This window comes from Heliangelus exortis, chromosome 2, assembly GCF_036169615.1.
Source record: "Heliangelus exortis chromosome 2, bHelExo1.hap1, whole genome shotgun sequence".
NCBI lineage: Eukaryota > Metazoa > Chordata > Aves > Apodiformes > Trochilidae > Heliangelus > Heliangelus exortis.
The window spans coordinates 131,016,903-131,041,346 of record NC_092423.1 but is presented as its reverse complement, the minus strand read 5'-3'; the positions used below and the strand labels follow the sequence as shown (position 1 = coordinate 131,041,346).

The window sequence follows — 24,444 nt, the reverse complement described above, 5'->3', positions numbered from 1 at the left end:
CAAACAGCTGTTAGTGCCCTCTCTCTTTGTATTTTATTTCCTAAAACACTGCATATAATTTAGTTGATTCTGCAGTTGCTGTAGTAGGTACTAACATTGCGTGGGGGGGTTGCTGTTATTATTTAAATCATGTTATTTTTAATAGTATTACAGCATGTTAAATTCTAAGCACATTCCTGGCAAGGAATCCCTGTAGCTCGTAGCTCCTCCTCTTGCAGCTTAGTTGCTTCAGAGCATCACTCAAACACACTAATGCAGCCTTAATTACTGATATGGTTACCCTGCCAATAGGGAAGCTCCACTGTACCATCTAGATAATTCTTCATGTTTATGTATTTACCCACAGCACAAAATCACTTGACCTTCAGTAAAGTTTTTTGCTTTATCTCTCTGTACCACACTCCATAGAGTCCTCTCAAAATTCATTCCTTGAAGGTATAAAAGCCATAATTTCCACTGTCTTAATAGGAAAACCTGAACTTCTGTTCTGGAGTTTGGGTGTCCTTTTTTTCATTTTTATTTTCCCCTGCAGATTCTTCAGAATATCAGGATTCTGATCTGCCTGCAAACCCCAGGTGGTTAAAATACAATTTCAGGCAGTTTTTCTGCTAAAGGGCATGATTTGGGCTTCCTCATTACAACAGCCTTGCAGTACCAGTTGTTATCTGGCATAGGTGGGTATATAACTTTGTTATATACTGGAATCTCACATTTATTCTTCGTTCTGTGAATACTGGGAGCTTAACATGTTGTACATGTTTTTTGTTATATTTTGAAAAATATCAGCTGAATCATTATAATACAAGGAAAACGGACACTTTTTAAATTTATCTCAAGTTTTGCTCCTATTAGCACATGAAACTATGTGAAAACTTCACTTTTGGCTTGAGCTAAAACCAGTCACACATAGAGCTGAACATTAGTGAAAACTAATTACACTGTCCTCAGCTTCCCGGCAATGGAAGAAAAGAGGAGTTATCAGAGGAGGATGAGCCAAGAGGATGACCTGGTTTTCCAACACTGTACACAGAGCCATAAGCCACGGCTGATGAGGAATGCTGATGGGATCATGCAGCTGGCATCTTGCACTAAAGCAGCCACAGTGACAGCCTGGTTCTGTCATCAGAGGAAATCAGCACCCGTCTTGCGGGAAGCAGAGCTCCGTGCTTTCTCATCAGTGTCCTAAGGGATTTCACTGCAGCACTTTATTATTACCTTTATTTTATGCTGCACTCATGGGATCATTAAGGATGTCATGTGAACATTCGATTTTAAAACAGAAATATTACATGTGTCCCGTGGCTTTGCAGTGTCACCATCCCAGAGAAGCTCATCGACACTGGTTGGAAGAGACAGCTTGCTCTGTGGACATCAGCAGTAAACACATCTACTTCAAGTGCCTTGTGCCTTATTTTTCCTACTGCAGAAAACCTAGCTCACACTGTCACATCCCCACCTCCCTCATTCTCCACAGCCCCAGGTTCTCCCCATATGCCCTAGCACCCCTTGCCCACAGGAGCCTGGCAAGGGCTGGCCAGAGAGGGGGCTGGTCCAAGCCATTACTGTCCAGCTAAAGAGAGCAGATGATCACAGAGCTCCTGCTGACACCTCATCTCAGTGCAAGCAGCCACTCTGCTGCAGAAAAAAATGAGCAGATTGTGAGTTTTATCTGGTGCCCTCCCACCAGAGAGGAGGACTCTATTTTCTAAGTAAAGAATTTTTACTTGAAAGAAAAGAGGAAGACCAGACTTGCTGCAGGTGGGAGTTTTAACAGGACTCCATAGAAAAAGACTGGTACTGCCCTGGAGAAATGAAGACACTTTGGAGTGCTAAAATCACAGAGCTGTATCCAACTGAAGCTGAGAGGAAGGTAGAGTGAGTATAATGGATTTCCCTTGCTGCAGCTCTCCTGCTACTGTAGCCGTGCCTCAAACTGAAAAAGGAGTAGCTGTCCATTGCTTTCTGCTTTTTCTGCTTTTTTTTTTTCTGTTGAAAAAACTGAAGTTTAGAAGTTATATATCATCTGTCAAATATCTTTCTGAATCTTGCTGTGATAAATGCCAGGGGTGATGAATACGCATAGGGAGTTTTGAAGCAGAGAATCAGAACTTACTGGTTCAGGCAGCCCTACTTCAGTCTTGATGAGTGTGTTGAGGGCTCTTTTACCTAGGCAGAGAAATATTATCCCAGCAAAAAGGTTAGCAGGAGACAGGATGTCATCTGGATGATTGGAATATTCTTCTGGCCAGACTTTAGAAAGCTGACAGCTTCCAGAGGCAATAAGAAGACAGAGCTTTAAATTGTACCAAACACCAGCAGCATCTTAGCTGTTGCCCTGCAACTGGAATAACCCCTGTCACATCTTCCTGCTGTGGTTACCCTTTTATTCAAGGTGAACAGTTTTGTTAACACATTGTAGGGAGAGAAGAATAAGAATGATGATTTGAATGTCTGGTCCATTTCTTTTTCTCCTCAGGAAAAATGCAAAGATGCCCTTACATCCTCATTTCTACATAGCCCTTACCAGAAGGGAAAATCCATAGTTGCTGATTTTGAAGATTTTACTGAAAACAACAAGCTATTTGAGGTGTATCTGAGTGTTCATCACAAAACACTGGAACATTTTCTGAGCTTGCCTTTATCCTTAGTTATCACCTCTCCCTATCATCTTCAGAAGGATTAAACTGGTGAGGAGTCCCTCATGCACAAAAAGGAGCTAGAAAGTGTGGAGCTCAGAAAAAGAGGAAAAGTACTTTGATGAGAAAAGATTTCTGAGCAATTCGATAAATAAAAGGAAGAAGAAACTTTAGAGGAATTGCAGAAGAGAGTAAAACTAGAGATATGCCTGGTGGGGCTGCAGCCAGGCATGAGTGGAGGGAAGAGGGGAGGAAGGACTAGGAGAGGAAAGGGGGTTTGGGGAAGGGGCAGCAGCGGAGGAGGGAACTGGGGCTGAGCACTCTGGTGTAGGTGTCCCAGGGCCTGGCTTGCTGGTACTAAGGTAACCATGAAAAGGAGAATTAAATGCCCCCTCTGTAGCCCCTCAAGTTATGAAAGAAAAAAAAAATTACCTGAATTACCAGAATTTGCTGTGTCTGCATTATTTTGAAACCTGGGATGAGCCAAATCAAGGTGGGACAGACCTGACCTTTGAGGTAATGTGAACATGGGTGAAAATATGAACTTTAAAGTTCCTGTGGTAATTTTGTGTTGCTCTTTTTCTTTTTTCTTTTTTTTTCAAAGACCTGAGGCTGTCAGTGCAGCGTGGCACATTAACAAGCTCAATATTCTTTCCACTTTAGCAGTTAACTCTACAGGAAGACTTTACACAGTCTTGGAGATCTGGTATTTTATGTGTGTCCTACTTTTGCCACCATGGAATTTCAACAGGCATCAAAATACCAAAGCTTGACATTCACAATGGTGAATAACACCTTGAAGAAATGGTAAAAATTGGGCAAGTAATTCTTCCTCAAACCCAGACACTTATGTTTACAGCCAAAATATAATTTCTGGCATCAGGAGCTCTGCTGCTACCTGTTTCTAGCTTTTTATTTTGTAAGACATTTACATTCCTCATCTGGATTTGGTCCACATGAATAAGGCATGTGCTGTAGGAAAGGAATGATAATGGAAATTCGGAGTGCACAGCAGTTGTATGAGTTCCATGGCAGCAACATTGCAGTGTGAAGGGTAACAATTCATAGGATCAAATGTTTGTATTCTCAGGGAAAATATTACAGTAATTATAATAAATTTTAGGGGGAAAGAGTCAGAATTTTATTGTTAACAACTGGAAGAGGCAGTATGTTAAAAATTACATAAAGACATATGAATCCAGGCATTGTCCTTAAGATTATATATTCATTGACTGTAAATCACTATGAGGCAGCATAATTAAGATGTTTTAATTTATGTAATTATAAGAAATACATACAAAATTCTTACAGTTTAAGATTTTTTTGTGAAAATGATGGCTTGGGCATTGATGAAGATTTATTAGATGAAACTCTCTCATGGAATGATTTTTTTCCTAAGCTTCAATAAATCAATTTGAAACTTATTGTTTTGCCACAGTTTACAATGTATTAGATTTGTTAAAAGTACAACCAATTCCTTTGGATAATAAATGGTCTGTTGTAAGAAATAATTTAGCATATCATCAAAGCAAAGAGTAGAACTAATTGCATTCCATTTATCACTGGCCGTGTCAAATCTGGTGTGGTATTTAAAAGCAAACTTTGTCTGAGAATTAAATGGAAGTCATTGACATTGATTCTGCTTATGACTGTGTTTACATGTGGTTAAATCTCAGTCATTCATTTAAAATCTGCTTCTAATAGGCAAAATGGTAAACATTTCTTTGGCTTCTCAGAGCAAAACTAAGCCCCAAGCCCTGTTCCATAACTAGAAAAATATTGGGATGTCCCAGGGAAAGGACCATCTGGGAGGTGGTAATGTTAAGTAGATGCTCCTTTAGGTGTTTCTTTCTGATGATGGATGACACTTGGGCAGCCAGCTTTCCCTCCATCTCCAGTGGCACCTGAAACCATGGGGCCATCCAGCCCAGTCATGGGGCTGCAGCAGCCTCCCAGGTGCCATGCTGGGTCCCTGCCCACCCTCCCAGGCAAAAGTTCTAAATTATGAAAGAAAATGGTATATAACAAGAAAGATTTTTTTTTTCTTTCAAGAATGAAAAGCAATTATCTGCCCCTTTGGCAAACTGTCCTCATCAAAAAAATCCAAATCCCAGTCTTGGAGTGTGAGGCAAAGTTAATGGCCCAAGACTGCTTTCACTGGTGTTTTTCACGAGCAGATGCAGAGTAAGCAGACAGGGAGCAGCCCCTGCAGCATGCTTACCAATACCAGTAATAGCTTCTTGAATAAGAGCATCTCTTTCCTCCTTGCAATGGTTGAGCTTACAGGGGCTGGGTGCTTTGCTGTCCCCTGGTCTGGGAGCACTCTTTGCAGGGAGGTAAGCAGCAGAGGGACAACTCCAGCAGCACACCATGGCTGGGAGAGGGCCAGAGATCTCTGACAAGTTCCCAGGACTAGAGACAGGGCTCAGCTCAGCAGCTCTCAGCAGCTCAGTTCTCCTGGCGACCAAGTGGGGCCCCAGCTGCAGCCCCCGCTCCTCCTGGGTGCATCCTGCCTGTGCATGACCCTGCTGCCCTGCATGGTGTCTTCCTTGGGTCTTGCTTTGCAGTTTTGGAGGTGTTAAAATTAATTGAGATCTTCTGGCTTAGCACTATGTCTTCTGTTTGAATGTGCACACTGGGTCATACACTCTAGCTGCAGAAAATGAGGCATGTCAAAGAGGATGGGGTATTAACCAGAAGACACTTCCCCAGCCTTGCTGGATGCTCCCTTCATATTCATCTTTCATCTTGAGTTTTGAGCTGGTCAGATTTGGAGAGTACTGACTAGTTTGGTCATCTGTGAGGAAATGGAGTGTAATAAAAATAACCCAGCCCTGGCTGCTTTGCTTTGCTCACTTTCCTCTTGGTTCTTCATATTGACTGGCAATAGCACAGCCAGGGGGCAGACCTGACACAGGACCCTGAGCAGATGACACCCCTAGCTGTTGTTTCACTGCCAACAATGTGATGTCTCATCCAGGACCTTGCCCCACATTCTTGAATCAATGGTGGATAAAGCCCTAAACAAGATCAATCTTGTTTCAATCAAACAATCAAACAATGTTTCAATCAAACAATCTTCATGGCAACAAAATGAAAAAGATATTTCCTTCCCCGTTTTTGAGGAGCACAGAAAGGCTGAACCTGGAAAAAGAAATTGCAAACTGCAAATCTTAGAGTTAAGGGACAGCCCCAAGAGTGGAAGAGTGGCAGGTACATGAACACAGTTTCCTAGAGGTGAAGCTCAAACTTGGCTGCATACAATTAAGGACTCCAAAGCATGCTGGCAGCCCATCTGTTTGAAGGCCCCAAGTTCCAACAGCATCACCACTGCAGTGGTCAGACAGCCAAATGCACAAACTCAGAGCCTGTTCATTCTTGTATGTCCATCACATGCATCATGCAAATCCTTCTGTATGCTCTTAGCTGTCTTAGAGGTGTAATTATTCCATGCTGGCCATTACTACAGCATATCGTCCATGGGTTTTCTGAAGGAAAAAAAAAAAAAGATTTTTTTGAAATGGTCTGTCAGAGGGAAGCTAGTGCCAAATTCAGTTCATCTTCCTGCTAACATTAGCAACTCTATTCATGCAAGCAAAGTAAACAGGATTTATCCTAAATGGATCAGAATTTTTTTTTCAAATGTGCTGTCACTTGCTTTGAAAGCAGTGAAAGAGTTTGCTAGGGGTTTGTCTGTCCAACAGTCCTGCCCCTTTTGCCCTGGTGGGAAAGGCCTCTGAGAGACTTGTGGTTCTCTTATACCCAAAATGTGTGAGATATTGTCAGGGAAACTGAAAATGGAGGTGCATATTTGGAGGCATCTCAGAAAGCACTGGACTGTAATCTCAAGATTGCAATCTCAATCTTTCCTTCTTGCTGCTCCTGGATGACAAGGGGGACATTGCCACCTCTCAGAGATGGGAAGATGATAAAAGACATTGACATGTGGAATGTGCTTCTCCAAGTGTTAGGTGGAAATTTTCCAGTTGAAGAGTGTGACTCTTCCCTCTTAATAAAATGCCCCACCAGCAAGGGGAAGCTTAACAAAACTGGGGGCTGCTGGAGGACACTGTGCCCAGACACCATGAGAAGAACAAGTGCATGGTTAGAAAGCTGGAAGGTAACTGGCAAGAGCAACCTGAAAACACCCTCAATAATTGCATAGAACTAGGACTATATTTGAGGAAATCTACTTACACAAGAAATACAGGGCTGAGAATAAACATCTGAGAACAAAAATTCCTTGCAAATGGAAGCAACAACAAAGAGAGTATTCATTCCAAAAGAATTAATAAAAAAGAATCTCCCCAATTAGTAACCACCAGTAACAGCACGTGAAATGCATATTTTCAAACCTTTTTGCATGGTGCACAAACCACTGTATCCTACTATAGATTCTGGACAGCTGGATTTTTAAGTTGCTGTGGGCTAGTTCACTGTATTGGAACCACTATTTCCTGTTATTCTGCAGAGGGAAACCCCACACCTCTTTCTGATCCAGAGGTATTTGTACTGAGAAATGATGAATTCTGTGAAGGCCTAACCCTTGGTCTCCAGATCCTTCAGGTTTTAGTGATTGTCCATCACACGTGGACACCAGAAACCAGGGTGTGAGTGCTTAATGCACAACTCAGTATCTACCAGGCAATGAGCCCAAGCAATTTGTAACCTGAGCTGGACTTGGGCACATTTACTAATAGTAAAAAGTCCATAGCCTAATAATTAAAGGTTTTCAGTCTTCTTTAGTAGTTAATGGGGTGTAGGCATGCAAGTAACTAGATTCTCAAGTAATGATCATATTTAAATATTCTTCTCAATAGTGTTTATTTAAGAGCTCACAGTCATTTTGTGTTAATCTCCATCCAGTCTAGATTTTTTGGAGATGAAAATGTCCTAGCATTGAACTGATTGAAGATGGCAGCTGTAAAAAGAAAAACTGGGCTTATGATGTATTGCTGGATACCACTAAAACAGGATTCCTCTTTCCTTCTACTGCTGAATTTTTGTAACAAACCCAACTTAAATTTACTTACTTGTGATATCTTTATATAGTGCATTAAATTGCTGCTTCCATTCTTTTTTCATTACATCACCCCATGAGCATCTATAGAAGTCAGTCAAAATAATGCTAGTATAAACACCTTTTTTAACCTTTCCTTTGTATAAATGACTTAACATGAATATGAGCTGTATCCAGTAACTCTTCTATGTTTAAATTACAGTTAAACTTACCCGTCTTCTGAAGCCAAATTAATCCATGCTAGGAAGTTGGGATCTTATTTCTGCCACAGCTGTTTTGATCCAGCAAACAATTTAGTAAATATAGGTGAGAGGTGACTGCTGCATGTGAGTTAAGTCCTTCCTCCCACCACCTCTGGGCTTTTAATAGTTATGAATCATTCCTCTAGCTGGCTGTCGGGATGTCTGTCAACTGGACAGGAACAGTGATAGCTCCAAAGCACACTGCAATGAAAAAGGTCTGAAGATCACAGTATCAGTTGATATTAGTTCCATAAGGTCCTACTTACACAGGTTATTTTACTAAAAAGAGAGTAGTATTCCTACAGCACTGCATGCACAAGAGGATCCAGAGCTGTCACAGCCTTCATTTTCTTCTTCTTGTGCCCATGTGCACAGGCATTCCTGCCCCAAACAACTCAGACAGAAATGCAATTTGGACTTATTCTTGCCACAGCAAATGCTGTGTGCTTTGGCTGGAAGGCTACAGATCATTAACTATACCTGGCACTGAGTGCCACCAATAGTAAGAGGAGTCAGGATAGGGACCATATTGTCAAGTTTAAGCCTTCAGAAATCAAAGTAACCTTTTCCCTACATCCAAAGGTGTATCATTATTTGCATTTGTCTCCTGTTGTGATGAGTTTTCAGCAGCTAGGGACATTTTATTCTCAATGGAAGATGAAATTCCTGTGTAATCACATAATTCCTGCACCTGAGGCTTTAAGAAACAACACTGACTGCTGCAGGAGTTGGCAGAAGCGGAGGAAGAGGAAGAGGAGATGGATAAGGAAATAATCTCATTCTCTCACCTGCAGGAGCGGAATCTGACCTGGCTGCTGATGCCTGGTGATAGAGGGTGCATCGGAGAGGGAGAGGAAATGGGGTAACCAGAGGAGAGAAGAGGTAGCCCATAGGAAGACATAAAGAGAAGGAAATACTTGGGATTAGCAGGGAAGGTCATCAGGCTATGCAGCCTCCAGACATCTGTTCAAAACAGTTTAAAGTTCCTGACTGCTGGGTTGCCCCAACAGTGAGTATTTTTTGCATTCCAACAGACAAGGTGTAGACTGCTGTCTTTCCTGCTCTGGTTCATCTGCGTCAGAAGGATAACACCTGATTTTGTTGACATCCAACTGTGAACTTGAAAATGTGCTGAAAAGAAGATGTGTGGAGGCAGAAAAAAAGAAAAAGAAAAAAAAAAAAACAAAACAGAATGTGGTAGAAAAGCCTCCACAGGTGTAAGTAAGCCTTACAGGTGTAAGTAAGGGGAACTGAGAGCTGGACACGTATTTTGTGCTTTGCTGCTTTTTATTTTTGGAGAACAGAATGTGAATTGTTACTCTAGTAATCTACGAAATACATTGTGCATATGGAGCCATACAAGGCTAGGAATCCAAGTATTAAAACTGGGTGTAAAGAAATGTTAATGAGGCAGAAGAAAATGTTATGTTAGCCTTTTTACACTTTCCCTCTCAAGAAAAAACAAGACTGCTGCCTTGCACAGCACTATACTAAAATACATTGAGCTGTGGCATCAGTTTTCTGGTTCTGTGTTAATATCACCAGTGGTAGAGGAAACACTGTATAAAGTGTTCATCCACAATTTTTTCAAAGTTTTGTATATAGTAACTACACAGTTCAGTCTTGTAGTCTCTCAAACAGTATCCCGCTCTTTTTTTTCCCTGTAGATTTGAAAGGATGAAGTTTATGTTTCTGTTTTCAAGTGTTGCTTCCTCCAAATAAGCAGGAAATCCTCCCTTCTTCCATACATTTTTAAAATAGCTAACAGTGCCCCCAATTAATTGCACATCAAACTGAAGTTCTTTTTCCTGTCCTCCCCTCTTAAATAGTCCATCTGTTTTCTTACCCCTGGTAAGACTATTAAAAACATCTGCTGCTTACAAAACCAAAAACTCCTTGGGGAAGATGAATGTAGACAAGGTGGCAGTAACTGATGTGGCAGTTACATCACTCATGTGTCACTGGAATACCTTTGGATATTGCCATGAGGAGGCATTGAAAACATAGGTGAAATACATAGTTCTACATAGAACTAGTTTTAACTTAGTCTTTGCATTTTGGCTGCACTTAAACACCCCCAAACTAGTCAATTCCTTCCATAAATGTGTTTTTTTTAAATTTACCTTCCCAAAGAATACAGCTTTCTGTATTGCTCCTGTATGTATGTTACTATAAACTCTGTCCTCCCCTCTAGCCCTTCCTCCTTTCTTTGCCTTTTAATGATTCACATTTATTGTGCCATGTCCAACCTCTACTTAAATCTCCCTTCCTATCTCTTGATACCTTTTTTGGTTTGGTTTGTTGGTTTTTTTTAAATACACTTTGATTCCCCTTCCTGCACTTGCATTCTTGAACAAGAACCCAAATGTACAGGTAAGTCAGTGATGAAGGGTTCAATACTAAAGACCTGAGAAAACAGCAGTGTAAGCCACTCTATTTTTAGTCCTCAATGCAGAGTTTGTTGCAAATGTGAGAGGTATTCTGACTTTCTAATCAATCTTTCTGCTTTAACTGACTTCATCCATAACCTATTAGTGCTCTTATTAGGAAAGATGAGCCACTGTAATGAGGTTGCATATCTGTCAGTTCACTTCCTCCTCATTTGATTCACAAAAGAGAAGGTGATGAGGGTAAACAGATTCCATTCCTGCATACTATGAAACCTCAGTCCCATTTTATTTCTGAAGAGATGACAGGTGTGTATCTACTCACCACTTTTCCAAAATCTTTCTGCTGTAAAACTAAACAAATTCACCTTTCCTTTGGGAAAAAAAAAAATCTAAACTGTACTAACATGCTTTTGTAAAAGGAAAATTAATGTACCCTGAGATGAACAATTACCTTCCAGAACAAGTATATCTTTTTAGGACTCCCGGTGAACTGAGTAACTATGTATTTTAGTGCCCAGAAAGAACTGTGACTACTGGAATGAGTTTTTTTTTTAAAACATCCCTGTGTGGTTTGATAAAGCTGACATGGCAGATTGGGGCTGGCAGATCCAGGTTCATCCTCAGCTCCACCATGGAAAAATGTCTAGCTTTAACTGAGGCGCCTGATCACCGAGTGGTTCTGTGCTTCCTCACGAGGGTGGTATGAAAGAAGTAAAGGCTTTGAGACGTGCTGAAGCCGCCCCAATGCTTCAGTGACACTGAAATATCCAGGTCAGCTAAATCCTTCTGTTCACGTATTTACTTACGAGAGTCCTGAAGGCCCTGGAATTCCTGAGAGACTGAGGCTGCCAGGTATGCAGGGTGGTTAGTCTCCTCCAGTGAGTCTTACAAACAGCTTATTAATGCTCAGTCAGTCAGTGAGAATTATCAGGCTGTTGCTAACTCAGTCAACGACTGGCGACTAAGACCTGGCTTTCCCACCTGCTCAAAATCGTAGTGACACAAAGCTCGGATTTGTGGAAGCCATCACTGAAACACAGATCCAAGTTGCCCTATGAGCTATCTACGGTTGACCCCCTGCCCTGGATCCTGCGGGACGCCTTTCGCCGAGTCCTACCTACTCCCTGACCCGCCTTTTGTCAGGCACTACCTCGGCCTCTCCCTACAGCGGCGGCGGTACCGGCCCTGCCCGGGAAGGCGGCTCCACGGGGACACGGGATGGGGACAGCGACCTCGAGACCCGCCCCGCGCGCACCTGCGCCCGGCGCGTCCCGGCCCGACCCGGCAGCAGCGCGGGGGCCGCCCCACTGCCTCCATTTTAGGCGGCGGGGCCCGGGGCGGGGACATCAGCGCCGCTCTCCTGCCCGCCGGCGGCCCGAGAGGCCCGGCCGCACCGGGGGGAGCGGGAGGTGGTTTCGGCGGCGCCTCCTGCCCCGCCCCGCGGTGACGCGTGGCTCCGGGTTCCTCCCCCCCACCCGCAGTATAAGGCCGCTCCTGGCAACTGGCCGTTCTCCTCGCCTCGCCGCTCGCCCAGCCGTCCGGTGGCCGCGCTCCCGCCTCCGCCCCCAGCTGCCGCAGCTCCGCGCCCCCCGGCCCGCTCCGGCTCTTTCTCTTTCTGCCTGTGCCATCTCGTACCAGCGCTGTGCTGCGTTTCCCCTGCCGGTCGCCCCCGCAGCCTATGGCCCTTGAAGGCGCCGCTGCTGCCGCCTGTATTTCTGCTGTAGGTTCCCACATCCCTCTTTAAAAATTCCGCCTAAAAAGAGAAGACGATTTACCAAATCTTTCGGGCCGTTATCTCACGTGAGTACCGGTGCCGGGGGTCCCGGCATCCCCGCCGGGCTGGGGCTGCCGCTGCGAGGGACGCGGCAGGCGGGTGGAAGGGAGAGGAGCGGTGACGCCCACCCTGCGCTTCGGAGCGGGCCGGGACGTTCCTTGATACCGGCTGCGGGAGGGAATGAAAGGAACTCTCCCCTCCCCAGGGTCTGGGGCTAAGGGAGGGGCAGACCCTTGTTCCCCGCAGTGCGAGGAGGGGAAGGGGGAGCGGTGGCCGAAGGGGAAGGGCCGAAGGGCGCCTGGCGGGCAGCACCGCCGCCGTGGCGGTGCCGGTTAAGGATGTGGATGGGGCCGGTTCCTCCCGCTGTTCCTTTCTCCGTTCGCCCGGCGGCGTGGGGCGAGACCGGCTGCCACTGGCAGCGGCAGATGGAGAGCGGCAGGATGAGTCAGAGCCGAGGCTCCCCCTTTCCCCGGCGCGCAGCGAGGCGCCGGGCGATGCGGGGCCGCCCTCCGGGGGACGGGCGGGCAGGAGCTGGGGACCCCGCGCCCTGGAGGGCGGCGGTGGCGGAGGGGGTCAGCGGCCGCCGCGCTAACATGGCGGACAGCCCTACGTGTGAGAGGCAGCGAGGCAGGAGCGGGAGGCCAGGGACAGAGGCGAGGGCTGCGCCGGGAGCCGCTGTTCCTCCTTCTTGCCCATCGCCGCAGGGCGCGGGGAGCCCGGGGGGCCACCAGTTCCGCGGGGAGCGGGAGCAGGGGCTCGGCGGCCGCCCTAACATGGCGGATTCCTGCGAAGGGGGGCTGTGTGGTGTCTTCCCCCTCAGCAGCCGGGGCACTTCCCCGCGGCGGGAGACCCGTTCCCGCCGACCGTTGCTACCTCTCTGTGTGCCGCTTCTTGGGGAGGGGGCGAGGGATGACTTCGCCTGGGCCGCTCAGAGAGAGGGGCTCTCCGGGACCCCGGCGTGCCTTCCCCTCGCCTTGTGGCAGCTGCTCGGGATCACCAACTCCCGTGCCGGTCTCGGCGGATCCCTTCCCCTCGGGTGCGCCCTCACGCAGGAAACCCCCTCAGGCCCAGGGGGGAGCAGCTGTGTGACAGGCTTGGAGCCCAGCCTGGCGGGCAGGAGGCAGAGAGGCCGGAGAAGTGGTAGTGGCACGGTCACGGCGTCTCCTCTCTCCGGCTTCTCAGAGGCCATGTTGTGTGTCTGTAACCGTGGCTATCCATCCGGGCTCCCGCTGTCACGCTTCTTTTCCCCGGTCACCTGCGCTGTGCCCGTGGGTGCCTGCATAAGGCCTCACCCCGTCCCCCTGGCTACGATGGACGGGGGGATATTGCGGAGGAGCAAGGCAGCTGCATGAGCTGTCAGCGTGCTACACGAGTTGTAAGGGCATTGCACAAGTGACATTTTCCGGGACAAGTGGCGTGATGACGCGCGAATTGCCTTCACAGAGAGGGGGCAGGGGTCCTCCATGGCGCAGAATGTGGAGCTTTTCCCTCCTTTTAACAGTCTTCTCCCTGTGCCAGGAGTGTTTGCTGGTCGTCTCAAGGACGCACGTTTTCTCCCTCCCCTTGGACAGTCTGTTAGTGTAGCAGTAGCAGGTTTGGTGCCATCAGTCCTTCTGGAAGTCTCTTGGTTGAGTCTCAGCCTCCTTGACTTGGCTGCCTCTGCCAGCATTTGTGGTCCAGTCGGATGCTGCTGTTCTGGTGACTTTCAGGAAGTAGGGAAAAGAGGGTCCAGTAACTGCTGAGCTGCTGGCTGAGTGTGTGTGTGTAAAGCGTGCGTACATGGATCTTGGGGTATCCGGGTGCGCGTGTGTTTGCTGTGGAGCTGCCCATTGCTGATGATAGTAATGATGCCTGTTACTGGTTGTGTATGGTATGAGAGCAGGGATTCCTGAGTGTGTAGGGAGGATGGTGCAGACACAGGAACGTGGGGCAGCTGGCATGGCTGAGGAGGATGCTCGTTACTAGACAGCACTGCAGGTCTTTTCCAGTTAGCAGTCTGGGCTCGTTCCAGAGCCCAAGGAGATGCGCATCAAGGGGAGGTGTGTGTGAGGGTCCGTTGTGGTGAAGAGGGAAGAGAGCTTAAATCTTCATTGGAGTCTTTCTGAAGTGCGTTTCCTGCAGTGCAAAATCTTGCACAGCCTACATGTGCCAGGCAGTAGAAACGCTGCGTTTCGTTCTCTGCAGCAGTTTCTGGTGACAAGCAGGGTTTGATTGTATAGTCCCAGAATATAGCTGCCCTGAATGAAAACACTGTGTGGTGCCCAATAAAGGGGGTTTAGACCTGCCTACCCTCCCAGCCAGACGCGTGTCTGGGTCTCCTGTGAGGCAGTGCGGGCGGGGGGAGTGCTGCCCCACTTCTTCCACTCCGCCTGCTGGATTTTTTGCTCTGAGGATACTGCACTTGCCCGCTATTCTTCCCTAGATAAATGTGGGAGGCAGTGGTGCTGGGGGGGAGGTGGGGGTTGTGAATAATGGTGATGGTAGGAGGGGTTTGTTCCAGTCTGGACTGGTCCAGTCTAGTTCTTTCCTTCCTGTCACCGTGTGAACAATGCTGCTGCCGCCGGCGTGGCTCACGCTTGCGACACGGCCACCCCCTCCCCGTGTGCTTCAGGCCGTGGTGAGCTCCCTTCCCCTCCTGCTCTGCCTGCCGTAGGCCGACACCTCCCCCCCCCCTCACTCCGCAGCCACCCAGCCTGCGGACCCCCCTCCCCCCACCGGGCCTTGAGCTCTGGGGGAGGGTTGTTAAGCCCCTGAAAAAGAGGGGTCTGTAAAAGACTTTGGGAGGGAGGGGGAGTATGTGTTTGGTGAACAGCAATGGGAATGTTTGTTCCGTGGGGAGAGCTTTACTGGAGACAAGAGGCAGGCTTACTGCCTTCCAGCGCCTCAGCCTGCTCCCTGCTCCCTGGTTGGAAAGCTGGTGCAGGTGTGTGTTCCCGGCAGCGCTGGGCTCTACGGCCTGGAAATGATTCCGTCTCTCCAATTAAATGAGACTGAGTGCTCTAGAACGGAATTAAGACCATCCCTTCCTTTAAGGGAGGCTTAATTCTGTAATGGATTAGTTTGGGCACCATGGCAAATTTCAGTTCAAAATGCTGTTGATGTGGTAGTGCAGGGGCAAGAGTGTGGTCGACTGGAGAATTCCTTAGGCATCTATGCTCCCTTCAGGACCAATTCTGCCCTGGGGACTGTTTCAGCACAAGACCCTGGCCCTGATCTGGAAAGATAACAGAAGAAAGGTTATTTTTTTTGCGGACCAGAGTAATTTGGTGCCTCCAAGATTGTCAGTTGGTATAAAGATGTGAGGTCACTATTGCTGTATTTTTAGGGTTTGTTTCATTAATGTTTTAGCTTGGGTCACTAAGGTTCCCCTTCGGAAATGGAGAGATGCTGTGGATCTTATTTTTAAAAGAAAATTAATCTATATCTTTTTTTTTAGGCCTGTCAGACATAGGGAGCTGAGAGGACTCGGGAGCTGGAAAGGGCCTGGCCCCTACTGGCCTGCTGATACTTTAAAAAAAAAATGCTGTGGGGATGCAGTTGTTCCAGCAAAAGTTTGTGCTGTGGGTGACTGGGGAGTTATTTAGTTCCTCAGATGAGTGTTACTATTAAAGGACAGCATTGCTGGCTGAGCTGTTTTAACTGGAGGCACTTGCTAGTATGGTATACCAACAGATGATATATAAATACACACATATATGTGTCACTTGAGTATTAAAAGGCAAAGCTGCCTTGCTGATTGTTCCTGCAACTCAGAACTTCAGCAAACAGTGCTTTTATACATACATGAACACCCTTAAAGAATGAAAGCTTCATTGTGGTTGATCACGAATGTGGTTTTTCTGAAATTGGATTTGATCATATGGGTTATGGACATCTAATACAATTCTGCTGTTTAAAATGATAGCCATGCTCTGTCTCAGTACAGCATTCTAATTCTTTGTGCTGGTTAAAGCAGCGTAAAATCACTATGATTTGAAGGGCTCAAATTGTTCAGTTTTCCTCTCTGAATGTTTAATATTGGCAAACCTGCATGAAAGACTTGTTTTCTAAAAATTTCTGTAGATCCTCCAGATAAATAATTCCCATTTATAAAAAAATTTGACGAGCACTTAAAACTTGGAGCAGTTCAGGGTTGACCATTGCTACAGAAGATGATTGGTTTTCATTACAGCTCCACAGGAACTTTCACTACACAGTTCTTGTGTCACATGAAAATATTTATTTTAATTGTACTGCAGGTGATATTTGTCTGAAGCACAGCTTTTTAAGTTTTGCACTAAGGATCATGTACTTTTTCCACAAGCAAATGTTTTTAATGACTTGTTTTGCTGGGAAGATAACTTGATCCATAATCACTTGAAAAATTGTATGAGTTCTTGACTACAATCAGAACATCACTAGAAAATAGTGGAGCTACCATTAGTTAATTTTACAGCAAGGAAGTGTTGCCAGCTTTTAGAACTGTTGTATGCAGACTTGAAGTAAATGTTACTGACTTGTTGCTTTAGTGGAAGAAAGGGCTAGGATTAAATACACTGTATGTATGTTAATTCTGGCAAAATTCCTTAATAGCTCAATTAATTTTGAAATGCTGAGGTTTATTTTTAATATTATGCTGCTGACTGATAATTTATATGATAAAGCTGAAGAGATTGCTCTGTGGATTTGCTGGGAAACAGTTACTCTCAAATTGTATTTACTTGGGTTGTAATTCATTACTTTATAGAGTAGACTAGTTAAGTTTTCAAGTAGCAAAAATAAGTGGAAAAATACACTTCAGCAGTTTGCTTAACTGTAATGGGGTTGAAAAGATGATCATTTGGGTTAGGTGATTCCCAGATGCCAGGTTTTTGTAGTCAGCACATGTAGCCTCAGTTAAATAATGACAGCAGCAAAGGTTTTTCTTTTTTTACAGTAGGTTGGTGGATTCCACATTTCATTCCACAGACCACAGTGAATTTGTAGAAACTTGGTTTTACACATGAGCAGTTCTGTACCATATTTAATTCCATGCAACTGACAGTCTCTTTTAGAAGGAATAACTCAGGAGGGCTAGTTAATGTTTCCTTGAGTATTTTTCATGTTTATTGTACTGTTATGTGCAATTGTTTTGCCTTAATTTGAGTAAGCTACCAATGTACTTTGAAATACTGCTTTCCTGTTGTGTGCAATAGCCTTTAATGGCCAGCTGAAATGTTTCCTCATTCCTGAAGGGAAGCATAGTTTTATTTCATTTTACTGTCTTGCTCATCTCTGGATTTGTGTAGTGGTGGTCAGTTTCAGTATACAAAGCACTACTTTTCACCCATATGCCATGTTTAGTTACAGCAGAGGAAGAAAACACAGGAATGGAATTCTAAAATAGGAAGCGGGGAGGGGAAGAGTCACAGTGGTTACAGGGTTAAAACATTTCTGGGAGGGTAGTGCAGTAGTATTAAGGCATACTACCCTAAAGCAGGATCACTCTTAGGCACCTTTAGTTTTGAAAATATTCCAATTCAGACAATGAAGGAGAAGTACAAACAAGCAGTTTCATGTGCCTAATTAATGTGTTTTAGCAGTTCTTCCTACATTTGGCTCAGAGCTGACATTCACTTCGGAAAACTGGGCATTTGATATGACTATAAACTTTAATGGTGGGATGTTGCAATCCTCCTTAAAAGCACTACTAAAAAGTTTCTTACATGTTTGAAGATAAAAATTTTATTCTGTGTGTGAAACTTATTTTTGTATGCATTTTCTCCCACAGGGCAAGATCTCTGATCAAGTTTACAACTATCCAGAGGGCTTAGGAGAAGTGCTTTATAGAGAACAGTTCGACTTCAACGCTGAGCCACCTTGGGAACCTAGCTGATGATAGTAGGGTTCCATCTCCTAACTTGTCCATGTAAGTCTCACTTCTGCCTCTCTTCATCTGTATGTGGGAGGGAGGATAAGCACCTCTGCAAAATCCAAACAGCATGTATTGGCTTTTTGATAAGCAAGGTAACTGTCCTGATGTAGCTTACCAGCATTTAAAAATAGGGGCATGTATATTGTATGAGGCTCTTATTGAAGGGAAGACTAATTTTTTACTCAGCTAATGATTTTCTCGGAGAGTTTTCTGATGAATTTCTTAAACATGTGTGAGTAAACTTTGTCATCAGAGTTACTTGTTAGGGCTGTTGGCTGCAGAAGTCCTAAAATAAAATGCTGTACCTTCGGTTTCAGTGGTAATTATGAAGTAATGACTTAATATCAAATCATGATATGCTTAATACTGTGTGATTTCTTGGGTAATTTACACTTAAATAGTTAAAATTTCTATTGTAAACTACTAACCAGTGCTGATCCTGAAGGGTGTGCCTTTCCAAATGCCTATCACCATTATTTGCTAATTGCCATCCACTTCCCCAAATAGTTGTAGTTGAGCTACGGTAGAATGGAATTCTGTGTTGGATGGAAATTGTGTACCAATTATAAATGCACTTACATTTGTAAGAGGCAAATATTTATAGCAGAAAAAAAAAAAACAACCAACAAAACCATGATAACTGAAAATATATGCACAGGGCCAAAGTTGAGGACAGAAAATTCTCGAATGTGTGTGGTTATCCTGGTTTTCTTAACATAAAACAATAGCCTTTAATGCATTTGTAATACCTGAGTTAAGCTGATTTTATAAGGTATTACTTTTTTCCAAATGCCTGACTGTCTAGCTGAAGGCATTTTTGCTTGGCTTAGAACCTATAAATTATATAACTCTCTTTTTAACGTATAACTTGAGAATGGGAATGGTTAAGTGTGTCTAATGGAGCCAGGTACTTTTTAAAGACCACAGAGTCCAAATGCCAGTTGTGTGTGTGCCCTAATAATGCACTTAACATGGATCTGAAAATGCTGCAGGAAGGGAAGCACAGAGTGAGCATGGTTTATCATGCTCTCTGGCTTTATCTCCAAAGGTTGTTTTGTTTTAAAAGTTACAAAATTAAATGTGTGTTTCTGGTCCTATGTGGATGACTGTTCTATTCAAGTTAATACAGTTAGCACTGAAAATTCCCTAAATATCACTAATTTAGATTTTTTTTTTTTATAAGCAAAAGATCTGAGATGTTTACTCTTGGTTAGTTTGAGATTTGGCTCACTTTTGTATGTTGGTAAAACTCTTCCATGACATTTTGTACTTTAGCAGTAATAAAGTAGAAGTGTAGGAAAGGCAGAAAAACAGGAGGAAGGATTGAATAAAATATATAATCTCGAGGTACTATAAATGCATTTTAGTTTATAAAACTGTTCCAAAGGGATTTTGGCTTTGGCTGAAGTTCTTTTCTTTGAGGCTGTCCCTGTCCCTTCATTGAAATAATTCTTTCTCTAACTGGCCAAATGACATTCTGCCAGAAACAGAGCAAGGTATAGTTTGTCCTGGAATGGAAATGCCACTGGATTAGCTGTAGTTGTATCTGAATATTCAGATAATCTGTGATTTTATTTTGATTTCGGATCTGTTATATGTCCAGTAATAATGTTCACAAATACCACTAGTTCAGTATTCAGTGTTGTGATAATGAAGGTAGTGATAGTCTGCAAGTGGTTACCTGTAAATCTGTACCTGTTCTGGTGTGCTAAAGCACAGGTACTTACCTCAAAACACCTAAAATAAGTTAACCAGTAAATTGGTAGTTTGAGTCCTGTTCATCTTGCAAGGTCAATTAATGGAAAAAAGGTCAATTGAGCTTTAAAATGTCATTATGTTCCAGTGGAACTCAAATAGGAAGCTTCTGTGGGCAGGTATACCTACATTCTCATCAAACTTGCTTACATTTTATACTGTCCTTTCTACTTCTGTTGTTGTAGTACACTGGCCAAAGAAGAAATTGTGATTTTAGTTCTATGTTGCTCTTCAAGCTCTGATTTCCTGAGCAGTCTGGCAACTCTCTTGCTTCTTTGAAAATCTGTTCTGTTTGTTGCCACATCTGGTTGATTGGAAATGGAGGGAATTACCAATTGAAATCTAATCTATTAATGAGCCCTGTCTATGCCAAGTGGAAGCAGTAGTTACCTGGACTGGCTGGCCTGTAAAGATCTCTTTAAAGAGCTTTAAAGAGTCTTTTTTTAAAAAGGAACTGAGTGGCAACTGGGGAACACAATGGCAGAGAGCTTGGATGGTTAGGCGTGAGTGGGAAGAACAAATAGTAATATTGACAAGCAAGGAAGAGGACAGCTTAGGGAAATAACTTGCTTGTGCTGTCATGAAGGAAGAGTGCTGGTATGGTTCCACAGAAATATACATGCACTTACAAGAGCTGTAAGTTGTGGTTAAGGGCTCTGTGTCCAAATGGAGACTGGTGACGAGTGGTGTTCCTCAAGGATAGGTGCTGGAACTGGTGCTGTTTATCAGCAGAATGAACAGTGGAATTGAGTGTACCCTCAGCAACTTTTCTGATGGCACCAAGCTCTGTGTGGTGTGGTTGACAGGCTGGAGGGAAGGGAGGCCATGCAGAGAGGCCTTGCCAGGCCGGAGAGGTGAGCCCACACCAAGTACAGTTCAACAAGGCCAGGTGCCAAGGTCCTGCACCTGGCTTGGAGCTATCCCAAGTACAATTACAGGCTGGGTGGAGACTGGATTGAGAACAACCCTGAGGAAAAGGACTCAGCTTCTGGTTTATGAGAAGCTCCATATGAGCTGGCAATGTGTGTTTGCAGCTTGGAAAGCCAGCTGTGTCTTGGGCTGCATCAAAAGGAACAGGCAACAGGTCAAGGGAGGTGATTCTACCCCTCTACTTTGCTCTCACAAGACCCCACCTTTAGTGCTGTGTCTGGTTCTGGAGCCCCCAACTCAAAGACATGGAGCTCTTGGAGCAAGTCCTGAGAAGGTCCACAAATAGGATCAGAGGGCTGGAGTACCTCTTCTATGAGGAGAGGCTGAGGAAGGTGGGATTGTTAAGCCTGGGGAAGATAAAGTTCTGGGGAGACCTTAGAGCATCCTTCCTAGTACTCGAAGGAACCTACAGAAAAGCTGGAGAGGGACTTTTTACAAAGGTGTGTATAGTGATAGGACAAGGGTTGATTTCTTTAAGCTGTAAGGGCTTAGGTTTAGGTTAGACATTAGGAAGGAATACTTCATTGTGGGGGTAAGAGAGTGGAAGAGGCTGCCCAGAGCAGCTGTGCATGCCCTGTTTCTGGGAAGTGTTCCAGGCCAGGTTGGGTGGGGCTTTGAGCAACCTGTTGTAGTGGGAGGTGTCCCTTCCCATGGCACAAGGGTTTGGAACTAGATGATCTGTAAGGTCCCTTCCAACCCAAACTATTCTATGTTTCTGTAAGAGTACATATTTTTGTAAGCTTCACTAGCTTACCGGTTTTGAATACTGTCTTCAAGAAAATAGAAGTGTGGTTCCTGTAGAAGATGTCAGATGGGATGTTAGTTTTTTAGGATCTATCTCCTTTGCTCACTTACTTCAGCAGAAGTGCTCTTGTTGCATTGCTCATTTAACTGTGTGGAATACTCCTGAGAGAATAGTAGGATGCAACTAACCTAAGCTGTATAGGTACAGTCTGTTGTGACACTGGTTTTGTACTGAGAGGCAGCTTGGTAATGCAAAATGTCCAATGCCATTATTGGAGACACCTGCTTCAGTGTTTCCAGTAGCTGGCTAGTGCCTGCATTCAGCTGACTGAATAGTAAGGATGTTAAATTGGTGAACTGCCATCTTGGACTACATTTTAAAAAGATAATATCATTTTAAGTAGGCATTTCTTGTACTGAAAATAGAGGACTTGTGGTTTTACTGCTCTAGTATACCTGTTCTGTACTTTATTGCCAATCTTATAGACAAAATGCTTCTAATTTTTTTTTTTTTGTTACCCCTGAGGAACCAGTATTCTTACATAAGGAATGTGAGATTCATGTGATGTAATTATGATTTTTGCATCAGTGCAATTGTTAATCTCATAAATAATTATTTTGTTTAATAAGACATGTAGTTGAAAGCAGTATTTGGAGCGTTTTACAGAGACTTTTGTTCTTTGCAGTTTTTAATGAAAGAAGCAAACCTTAAAGTGTTTGGGTTTTTTTCAGACCAAATAATATGTAGTTCTGAGAAGGTAAAAAAAAAAACTGAGAATTGTTTGTAATGGGGTGCTTGCATGTGACAAGCCTTTGTTTAATCACTTTTCAGAGCATTTAATTTTGTTGTGTTCCAGATGTCTGCAATAATTGCAGTTAAGTAAACTTTTATCTTTAAGTTCTTCATCTGGGAAGTCGTTGTGTTAAACCATAAAGAGCCTGAGGATGTAATGCTTACTTCAAAGAAAGCAATTGCATGCGTATGTAGAAGTTCTCATACCACTTGACAGCTTTTGTTTGCCCTAAAATATATGTCCTGGAGCACTATGCAGACTAACCTTTCAGGTGGTAAAATGGGTGGTGTTGCCACATTAAGTCTGTCAAATCATGACTTGCATTAAGTCAGCACTTCCAGCTAGGACTGAACTCTGTACTGTAGTGATTTCTGACTCACCTTACAGACACTGAAGTTGTAAACCATCCTCTTGATTTTTTTTTTATATGTACATTCACTTGATCTCTCAAACTTTATCGTTGATTATCCTCCCCCTACAGGGCAAAGGTCAGTCAGAACAGGGTAAGGTTAAAGGGCAGTCCCAAATTTTATTGCAGGCATTAATCCCTTAAACATTTTTCAAGTGCACACTGTTTTCTGGTGGATCTGTAGCAGTGCTGGTAAGAATTTCAGTTTTATTTCTGTACAGTATTCTTCCTATCTGTTCTCAGCAAGAACAAAACAATGTAATTTCTTCCAGAGCAGGAGAAATTGGAGAGGAATGGGCTTCAACTCTGAGGGCAGAAGTTGGTAGGCTAATATTTGCTTTTTTTATTAGATGAATTTTGCAAAATTAAAAAAGTTTGGATGACAAGGACATGCTTGAAAAAACAAAACAATTGCTGTTCTGGAGTCTGGGTGAGGTTATACTACTTTCTTCATGTTTTTGTTAAGTGTGTACTAGCATGAATTCCTGTTCCTCCTGGCCTCTTAACCATGAGATGGTTCTGGATGAATGAACTACAAGAGACAGTGTCTGTTAGGAAATGACCATCAAAGCTAACAAAGTTCTTGCAGCCTGATTAATCCTTGCTATTGTTCAGATCTGATGTGGTCAGTTAGTTGAGTAAAACATAACCATCATTTTATGCAGTAGCCTGCTTGTCTGAAATTACTACACTTCTTTCTGCTCTCAAGCATACATTTTCTTAATCTTAAAGTGAGACTGAACTTTTAACTTACTCTGCTGTTGACTTAATGTATCAGTGTTTTTGTTATTTTTGAGGAGCTGGTGATAAAGAAGCTTCCTTCCCTTATTCTTTTCTTAAAACAGTCCTCACCCTCATCCCTTGAGGATCTGCCAGAAAGTAAAAGGGCAGCTTTTGGAGGAAAGTGTTCTACAGTTTCTTCTAAGAAGGCTATGAAATTAGCCTAAATCAGCTTGTTTAGACCAAGCTGCTTCATTTCCACTACAAGGCACCTGCAGCTGGCTGGCATGGTGTGTGTGTGTGTGTGTGTCTCAGGAGTTTAGAGACCATTGAGTGCTGTGAGGGTTCCACGGGGGTGCTGGGACCTCCCAGCAGCACAGATGGGAGATGTGCACTCATGCAGTGAAGAGAACTCTTGACCATCTGCATGCTTCAGAGTTTAGGAGGTGGTTTGTAGTATGAAAAAAAAAAAAGCTCCAAAATTTTAAAAGCTAGCTAAATAGTACCCTCGTACATATGTAAAATGCTTTAGGTTTTCTTTCAATTTTCTTTTTAGCAGATTTATACAATGTACTAGGCAGTTATGAGTTTATGATCAGAGAGACAGAATTTGTCCAACTTTAATAAGTAAAACGAAGCTCAGAAAGGAGACCTCCTGTCAGCCCAGTCACTTGCATCTATTTAGCCTCAGGTACTTAACAGCATTTACTGTTAAGTAAAGAAGGAAAGACTTACCTGGGACCATGGGAACTTACTCTGTAAAGAGTTATTGTATCAAAATGTTGCCTCCGAGTTTTGTTGGACATCTTCAGTCACAGGACAGATTAGGCGTGTCCTAAAAGATGTTGCAGATTTAGATGCAGTGCACAACAAATTTGAAATTAAAAATTTTCCTTTGAAGCACTGTGTCATGAAAGTTTAAAACAAACAAAACAAAACTTGTGGGTTTTGAATGGCTAACAGATCTGCTATATTTGCATAATCTGCCAGAGATGGGAATCACTTAGCCCTTGAATGTGTTCACCATGGCTGTTTACTTATTCCTCTCTCTTTGGATATTATTTGTCTTTCAAGAAGACAACAAAAGAGTTATTATTGTAGGAGAAGTTTTGTGTTTATTGCATAACCAACAAGTTC

General features: G+C 43.8%; 1 protein-coding gene and 1 long non-coding RNA gene across 7 annotated transcripts in view; one reads left to right on the top strand and one right to left on the bottom strand.

The window, feature by feature from the left end:
* Window positions 1-3,889: 3,889 nt before the first annotated feature.
* On the bottom strand, window positions 3,890-9,118 carry LOC139793455 (uncharacterized). Of its 2 annotated transcripts, none has more exons than XR_011724612.1 (4): window positions 8,687-9,118; window positions 7,869-8,115; window positions 5,712-6,124; window positions 3,890-5,671 (listed from the first exon to the last, which is right to left on the bottom strand). It is a non-coding gene; the product is annotated as an uncharacterized lncRNA (long non-coding RNA). The 2 variants fall into 2 exon arrangements; XR_011724614.1 differs by having other exon boundaries at window positions 7,869-8,099.
* Window positions 9,119-11,946: 2,828 nt separating this feature from the next.
* Window positions 11,947-24,444, top strand: part of AZIN1 (antizyme inhibitor 1) — a 29,137-nt gene continuing 16,639 nt past the window's right edge. For 4 of the 5 annotated variants that reach the window (XM_071738162.1, XM_071738165.1, XM_071738164.1 and 1 more), the window contains exons 1-2: window positions 11,947-12,088; window positions 17,812-17,949. The gene's annotated coding sequence lies outside the window, so the exon portion shown is untranslated. Of the gene's footprint in view, window positions 12,089-17,811; window positions 17,950-22,690; window positions 22,780-24,444 lie in introns of those variants that run through there. The other variant, XM_071738163.1, reaches the window with a different exon arrangement.